The sequence below is a fragment of the Glossina fuscipes genome, unplaced genomic scaffold (assembly GCF_014805625.2).
Source record: "Glossina fuscipes isolate IAEA_lab_2018 unplaced genomic scaffold, Yale_Gfus_2 148, whole genome shotgun sequence".
In the NCBI taxonomy this organism is placed as follows: Eukaryota; Metazoa; Arthropoda; class Insecta; order Diptera; family Glossinidae; genus Glossina; species Glossina fuscipes.
The window spans coordinates 574,890-584,753 of NW_023998491.1; positions in this window are offsets into that span (position 1 = coordinate 574,890).

The window sequence follows — 9,864 nt, forward strand, 5'->3', positions numbered from 1 at the left end:
TACTTAGAATTATATAGGCAACCCATCAGACTTAATCTTAAATGTATGTAGAATAATATATCTCCATAAGCTTTTAAATTTTTGAAAATTCAAAGTCTTTTCACTGCGCAACATTGTATCGTGAGCGTAAAACTTCGTCGACGTTAGCTGAGGAATAATTAAAAACAAGCCTCGTGCTACCATTAAGTACCACACCATACTACAGTTATTCATATTAGGCATTTGCAAAAGTTTTGATCAGCGACATCTACAGGTAAAAATGATAAAGACGTGGGAAACATCATGGTACATAATGGTTGAATTCGATGGTTTTGACCCTCCTCTACATAAAATAATCCTTTCCCAGTTAATATTATTGATCTGTTTAGCTAACCATGGAGCGCTCGATATTTCCCTTTTTCCAAATTCATCACTTTTGTTGTTTATTTGCAGAAATTTGCTGCCCAAGCCTAACAAACACGTTCAGAGGCTTATGGTGGTGCTGCTCCATCATCGGTTTGTTTTAAAAGTCGGACTTCAAATTGTCTAAAAATGCCAATTGTTGCAAGGATAGTCGAGGATACACTGTTGCAGCTCCCGTTACCACTTGTTCAGATAGGTGAGGCATGACTTCAGTGACATGCAAACTTGAAGATGTGCGGAAATGGTTCGATGGGTGGATCGCTGCCAAGCCAACATATAAGTTCTTTCGCCATGATATCGCCTTGTTGCCAAAAATTTTGTCAAAAATGATATTGTACCGATTTTCCCCAATAAATGCCTTTTTCAAGCGAAAAAGTGATCAGAATTTTTGCAAACACCTAATAGAAACTGGTCGAACTGGCGGGGATCCGAACCGAATAATTTTCAAGTTTCAGGTATTGCGGTCGAAAGTTTGAACCCACGAAAAAATGCCCACTTTGCCATATCTATGTATTCATCACAAGCTGTGTAGGGTATAAAAATGATTGAAAATATCCGAAAATGTTATCTACATAACTGACGATTATAACAATAATTTCGTATAGAAAACAGTAGAATATAAAATATCTATTAAATTTCGAGAAATTTCTTTTTCTTAAACGTGCAAACGTAAACAAGAGAATATTCTATTAATGTTATACAATAACAATAGCTAATAATAACGGATCATAAACGAAAAAGAAATCAAATTTATGTAAACTGATCAAAGAGCAAATAAAAAGAAAAAGAAAATAAACATAACAAACAATCACGTTATGAATTTCAATGAAAACCTAATATAATGGACGGACACACGGACATATTTTAACAACAACTATACAAACAGGGGCAACTATATAAGACGAAATGGTAACGTACTCGATGGCATGTTTTGCAAACATTCAATCGATTATATTGCATACGAACAACATTTACGCGTACATATTTAAACATGTAAGGGATCAAATTGCTTACACTGACACGGTAATTAATGTCAATTGATTGCAATTTTTTTTTTATTATAGTTGTTGTTACTGTAGTGTTTGAAAAAAACAAAAAAAAAAAAAAGACAGTAAGCAACAATCGTAACTAAACCAGACATCAGCAATTTAATAGAATTTTGCAGATATGTACACACGTATATAAATATAAAACTCTATATATAGGTATGTATGGATATATATATACCAACTATATATGTATGCATTTGCTTTCGACTAAGTTAGCTGACTAGCTGATGAAAAAGGGGAAAAGCGAATTGCGAATATTTTCATAAAGAAAATGGCATCAATTAAAATTAAAAGGGGGAGGGAGAAGAGTGAAATGCGTTCGTTTTACATTTCATTTGCAAATACATATGACAACTGTTGCTGCACTATTACTATTACCAACAAAGTAGCGATGGAATTATAAAATCATGTAATTGTTTTTTTAAGCAAAAATCCAGAAAAGTCGATGAACACTTAACAGCTTTTAGTAAAACAAGGTCATAAAGCATCAAAAAAAAAAAAACTTAGCTTCGCAACAACAGCGACAATCGTCATGGCCAGCATTCTCATTGGCCAGGCAAAGAATATGTGACCAGAATAACAGCAAAAACTGACCCTGGACTTTTTGCAATAGAAGAAATGAATGCATTCTCATTGGATTTGGCCTGTTAAGGTAAGGCAGCATTATACACATACTATATAGAGGATGCTAGCAATTTTGAGACATCTGTGTGGGGTTTATATCGGACGAAGTTTTCACTAACGAAATAATCAAATAGTAAAACTCAAGGCACGACATATAAGCTTGATGGGTTGGAACATCTTTTATCAAAAATCGAGAATAACACCAAAAACTGACCCTCGATTTTTTGCAATAGAAGATATGGTTTGCCCTGTTAATGTACGACACATAAAATATTTTATTGCTAGGCTTGAATATCGTTTAGCTGGCGTCAACGATAAAGTCCCCCCTATAACACGGTGCTCTTATAATTCGTTTTCATATTACGCGTTTTCATGTCCCTCGTATAACACATGTTTCGCCTCTAATAACGCGAGGATTTCCTACGTTAGATTACTGTACTGTCGAATTTATAATGGTTCGTACATAAAATCGAAAACGAAAACTTATTGAACGATGAAATTTTAATTAATATGGACGAACAAGAATATATGCTCTTAAGTAAAGAAATAACAAAAAGATAACGCGATATACGGGTTCATACGAAGGCGTTGTGCGAACATTCTCGTATGGCGGGTTTTCCTATAACGCGGAACTAATCTACCGTATTAGAGGGAGATTACTGTATATTCTCTAAGAGATATCGTACCGTTAAAAACTAAAAAATTAAAAATTCTTCAATTATTTTTTCTTTTTTTTACGATCTTAAGGGAGGACTCCGTCAGCGCAGAACAATTTACTTTGACTTTGAGCATCAACTAAGCACACACAAACACACAAACTAACACACACAACTATACTTCAAGAAGAGCATTTGAAAATAATTTACTTGCTAAAGTTACTACAGTGACTAACAACTAACTAACACATAGACAAAATTTTGAAAAGTTATCTAATAGTACTTATCACCTTCTAATGCAAATGTGTAAATGGGCGATTTAGGTGCACATATAGAATTTTAGTTACATAATTCTAACATATCCGTCAGAAACTAACGTCTGTTATGGTTCAAAAGTTTTTTGTTTTTGACATTTTCGGTATTTCTTCTCCGTATTTCCGTGTCAGGTTACTGTTGTAGGCCAATTTTCACCATTTTTTCCTTATTTTTCATGAGAACCTTTATGTAGAGGGGGTTTCGAAAAGACCACCTACATACTGAAAATTTTTTAAGGTTAATTTCTATACCAGATTACTATTACGGACCAATTTTCATCACAAAACATTGCAAATTAAACTTTTTTATCGTATGAAGGTTTGGTTATCATACATAGGGTTATGTAGGACGGGATTCAAAAATATTGCTCATTCAATCCAAATTTTTCGCATTCGTTAGAATGTCGAAATACTATTCAAGATAAAGCATTATACCCGAATCATGGTCAGTAACGTTCCCGCCTGCACTAAAACACACCAGTGTATCAAGTTTCATCAAAAAAGTCTCAGTAACTTGAACGCAAAAATACATGGATAGACATTAGACGGCGTGACAGACAGACAAGCTTAGATCAGATTCGAAATGATTTTATACATCATTCGGAATAATAAAAGGTGCGCTCATCTCAAGTTTTTTTGGATATTCCACTACATCCACACAAAGCTAATATAGCACTCTACAACAAGTGCCGTAGAATATAGAACAATTAGAAAAGTTATATACCACGAGGGTCGAATCTCGCATAGCCTCCACTGTGCTTTTCGCATTCTACTCACCAAGTTCTTTTATTTGATACCCATATCGCTGGTATTATTAAGAAAAAATTAATTGCGGTGTCGACCGTATTCATTCTAGAACCAACCCATTTAATATATCTTGATTTGAGGAGTGTACAAAACAGTTTTAAACATTCTGCCTTGTTTGCCTTATAAGAAATAAACATAAAAACTCAAAGAAGTCCAAAAAAAAAAAAATGTAATCAATTGTAAGTTTGTGTGGGGAAAGCCGATTTTTTCCATTTTTGCACGTAAAGAGTAGGGTCTTTCGCAAAGTAAACATGGTAATTATTAGTCTTCTTACGTGCATGATTTTCGAGTAACGAACGAAAACCCCCAATATTTTATTAAAAAAAAACGAAGTTGCGTTCACTTTATGCTCCATTGCAGGCATCTGCTCTGACCAATTTGGCCCATTTCTAATACCAAGTTGCGTGCAACAACTTCCAATGTTGCTGCCACGTTTGGGTCGATATCTTCATTTTTGCAACAACGAGAGTGCCAACAACCCACAACAACACACACCACACACAGACTGACAGACATGACTAAATCAACTGATCTAGAATTTATATACTTTATAGGGTCTCTGAAGTTTGTTTTTGGTGTTACGTACATTACGGAAAAAAACAAAATGAGTATACTCCCATGTTACAGTGGTGGGTATAAAAATATTGTAATATAAAAACTAAAATTGGTCAGCGATCAGTATGACACACTCCTCCAGTCTAGTCCTCCAAATTCCTTCACAATCAGTTGCATCCATAAATGGATTCAATAAACGGTTAAAACTTCTATTAGCAGTAACTTAACTTTGAACACTTGACGAATACATAACTATTTTTTGTTCTGGGACTCCTATCGTCAGCTATTTGTTTAAAAAGCTACGTGGAACAAACAACTGACCTTCTTAGAAAAGCTTCATTTAGGTACTTTAGGTTTTGGGAGCCTCTTTTCGAACGATTTTTACCTCAAATTTACCTGCATGAGCATGAGGTAATAAGCCATCATTTTTATTCCCTTTTTCAAGACGGGCAATATCACTAACAATGTCATAATCGACTTTAAAGGAACAATTCAAACCGAACGCATCTTGAAAATTACTCTAGATTTCGTTTGCGGAGGTAATAATCCATCCAGTTTTCGTTAATAATGGAAAACGCGATTTGAAGGTGCAAAGTATTTACTGAAGAAAATGGGATTTAAGCAGACTAGTGCAAGTCAAGCCAAGCTCTTGCACAAGATATTGTTCGTCGTGTCCGTTAATTTTGCAGGGAAAACGCAATTTCGTTTCCACAATATTGGAACAGGGGAGGAGGTGAAGGGAACAGTTAAATTGCATTATCCTTTGCTTCCAGGCAAACCCACCTTTAGATTATTGTCAATTTAAGATTATCATTTTACTATTTACTACCATTTATCCGTTATGTTATTTGTGACAGTTATTTTGCTAGTTGTTAAACTGCTTGTGTTCATTGCTTTCTAATTTAGTCATTTAACTATTTATTCTTGTTTACTGATTTCTTCTTTTTTCTTTTTTTTTTTTAGTTTTCCACCAAGAGCAATATTACTCCAATGTAACGAACCAAAATGTCGACTGGTACCTATCTATGCATTTATGACAAGCAAATTTTGAGTGGAAGCGTAGCTTATTGCTTTGTTTCCTTTTTTCATTGTTGGATGGAAAAACAGACTTTGTAAATATTTACCCAGTTAGGCACTTGCAAGTTATCTTCTCAATTCCGCATTAGTCAAACAATTGAATCACTAGTGCCGAACAATTGTTTGTTTTGTTAGTAAGGTGTTCTATACCAGAATTTAATTGAACTTTGTAACACAATGTAAGACAAAGACGTATTTTAAAATGGATTGTGAATCTGTCTAGTTACGGTATTTCGATAATAAATAATTGGATTATTTTGAGTAAATAAAAAATAGCGCAAGCTAGCTGATGAGAACTTCTTAATAGCCTTGTTACGTCCAATAAAAGATGTATAGCATAAGATAGGAGAATCGAACCAAAAAGGTGAAAAGGGTAAAGGGAACAATTAGTGAGACTCACATAATAACCTTGCGGACCTAACTGTTATTATTATACTGTGGTCCAAATTTGGTACAATGAATTATTTTTTGTTAAATTACTATAGTAGGTTAAGTTTGATCATAACATATTAAAATTTAGACTTTTCTGACCTACAAAGGATGAATTTTTGTGAAAATCTATACAAAAAATTAGATAAGATAGTCCAAATTTGGTACAGTTATTTTTTTATCTTAAATTACTATTATGATTTGATAAATATTAGACCTTTTTGCCATATACACTTCAGTTTTCGTTATGTGAGAAAAAGTTAGCGCAGCCGGTCCAGAGTTTTGATACCAATTTAGAATGCCGAAATACTACTACTTAGTCACTTCTGACGAGAAATTTTGAAAATTGCAACTTTCTCCTATTGACGACTTTTTAAAGTAAGTCCTTATATAGGGAGTGGTAGAAAATGTGGGCCGATGTAAACCATTTTCAGCAGAAATCGTCCTTGAGTCAAAACACGTCAGTAAAATTTCGTTAAAATATCTTAAAAATCGCGATCTGTAGCATTGAGATGGACAGACATAAGGCGGACAGACAAACAAACGGGCTTACATGCTCGATTCCGAATAGTTTTCTGTATAATGAAAAGGGGACGCTTCTGCTTTTCACTCTGAAGAAAGTTAACAAAAAAAAAGTAAGGTGGTGTAGGGTACAACATTAAACATTAAATTCGAAACGATGACAAAAAGTGGTATATTCTGATCAAGCTCCATGCCTTCTTACGGGTTTTCAAAACTTTCGAATGATTTGCGGATAACACTGTTCGCTTTTATTCAACAGGTTTTCATCGAGCCATTTGTTATCATGTCCGTGCGAACCAAAGCGCTGCTCATCGGCACCGCACCGTCCCATCGGTGCAAACAATCGCTAGCACTTCCCAGCTGAGCGCTCCCAATGCGTCACGAATCAGTGTGTGTGCAAGCAAACAGTGTCTTGCCTTGTTTATTAATATTCTGTTTTTTTTTTGAGCATCAAACCGGTCAAAATGTACGGCTGATTGTAACACTCGTGGCGTAGGCTAGTAGTTTGATCAGTAAAATCTAATTTTGAAAAAAAAGAATTTTTTTTCCCCACTCAATTCTCGAAATTACTGGTTGAAGTATTCTAAAAATGAGAGGATGATCAACAAAATGTTCAAACTTATGTCCGTCCCTAATATACATTTCACATTCTTCAAAAAAAAAAAGGTAAGTTTATAAGACAATATTAGAAGCGGACACTGAAGGTATTCAATACACGGGTCACTAACTCTTTATCTGTGGCCATCAGCTAATAACAGGGAGCAAGCGGTGAGGATTATCATGGACTTGATTAAAAATCGTACAATGGTAAAGAAAATGCATGCAATAGGGAATTCGTGATACCAGTTTTGGCATATATTTATTCTCACAAAATTATTATTATTTTTTTTTTTTTTTTGGTTATTTTCCTTTCTTCCCCATTTATTTATAGTGGAGATATTTTACATCCACACAGACAGGCGGCATTATGCGTAAATGATGTCAAGGAAATATTTACGAATTTTATTGTTTGCTAAATAAAACAAAATGAATGAATAAATAAATAAGTAAAATATTGATTTCACGAAAAAATAATATTTTTAATAAATCGCATCGAAAAATAAAAGGAATTTATTTACACAATTTGTAGAATTTGACCCTGCTAGCAATGGTTTAAAATATTTCTTGCCTTGGTGTCCTGTTGTTCATATAAAACAGTGTTTAAATAAAAAATGAAAAATAAAAAAAAACAAAAAAAATTTGCATTTCGAGCACGCGACACTTTTAAATTTTGACGCATGTCTTCTTTATTTATCTTTGAAACTATCTTTTGTTGCATTTTAAATCCGTGAAGCACGCGTTTGCGTATATTAGCTTTAAATAAAAAAATCAAACACTTTCTTTCTTTAGCTTTTAAACTAATCAATAATACGGCGCATATGAGTTTATCGTAACCGCGCACAACGAAGAAAAAAAATTTTAGCGCCATTCATTAAATTCCTACAATCATTTTTTATTATGCAAAAAAGATGTTCATCCCCCGGTCGTATGTTCGTTCAAAATTTCTGCATGTACAAGTATTCGTATGAGGGTCATCATCATATCATGCAGTTGAGCCTCTTAAGATTCATTATGAGGGTTGGTTTCATCACTACGACAATGTAACGGCAATGTAACTTGCGCGTAAGAGATGCGTTTACCTTAAGAATGATTTTAAAAAACGAATCGGGTCTTTGAATTTTTCGCATGGTTAACATGGTTGACACTTATTATACCCTACAGCACTTCTAGTACAGGGCATATTGAGTTGGTAGTGCGAACATGTGTAACACGTAGGAGAGCTTAAGATAGACTCATATTTTATTATACCGAACGATTCAGAGTCATAATCGGAACTCATCTAAGCCTGTCTGTCCTTCCATGTCAATTTATATTCAAGCTACAGGTCGCAATTTATGAGATATTTTGATGAAATTTCGTGCACCGAAGTGTTTTGACTCAAGGATGAAAGCTATTGAAAATGGTTCGGATCGGTCCACTTTTTCGCCCTATTCTGAAAAATCATTGTATGGAAAAAGATTGCAATTTTCAAAATTTCTCGGCAAAAGTGGCTACCTCTTAAGATGTCGTGATTACAAATTGGTATGAAAACTTTGGACCAGCTGTGGCAATTTTTTAACCCGTTCTCATATCACGAAAATTGAAGTTCACACGACAAAAAGGTATAATTTTCAAGGATTCATAATGAAAATTATATCATAGTAGTAATTTAACATAAAAAAATTAACTGTGCCAAATTTGGACCTACTTTTTGGACTCTACCCTAATAAGGATTTTCACGAAAATTGATCCTTTGTAGAGCATAAAAGCCTAGGTTTTAATACCTGGTGGTGAATGTTGACCCATAATTGTAATACGAGGGTATTGAGTGGGTAGCCCAGCCCGACTATAATGTTTTCACTTCTTTTAAAATGACTGAGGGCTTCCAAAAGCACACTCAAACACAAGCACTGGACGTCTGTAGACCTCATTTACGTCAATGGATTAAGTATTGCGACGATAACTTAATTCTGTTTTCAACATAGTCGTTACCAAGTCAATGTATAACTTACAAGACAGAAAAAACACAATATTGTAACATCTTTCGGAATTTTCAAGCAAGAAATAGTGAAAAATTATAATAAATAAGGTTTTTGAAGAAGTTAAGTGGATCTGGTGTGCAGACAATTGGCAACAGTATGTAATTAACGAGTAAAATATGCCATTATGTACATTCCAAATATACCAACAACAATCCAGAAGAGACGCCCCAAAAATAAATATGTATATGAAATTTTAATGACACTTTGTCAAGCAGTTTATGTATCTGAAGATGGGGGTCATAGCTCTAGCAATGTTTATGGCATAACTTTTCCATTACATTATAATGCCTGAGTGGATTCTGCAATAAGTGAAACTATCGGTTTTTTTTAGCATCGACAACGACAAAGCTTATTTCTAATAAAATGCTTTACTAAAACGTGTATTCTTGTTCCGCAAAACGGAGTCTTTGGGATATATCAAAATGGTCTTTCTTAACTAGTGTCAAATTATTGCTTCAAACTGCTTGCAAACTGCCAAATAACATGCACTTGCTTAAGTCTAAGAGTAGGTCGTTATGTAACTTGTACTCTAGAATATTTGAAACTCATAATAAATGCCGTATATCGAATTTAATTTAGCAACCTATGCATAGTAACACGTAAGTGACTTACCTCACAAGAATCAAAATCGATGCCTGGAGTTGCAGTAATACGACCGGCTCGTGTTATGACACACGTGGGCTATTTAATGCAGCTGTGGAAGGAGGGACTTAATTGAAACGAATCGAAACCTAAGCCTGGAGTCGCAACAATGCCATCTCGTCTCATTCTCACTCTATGCGCAATAACATGGCCGCTATTTAACGCA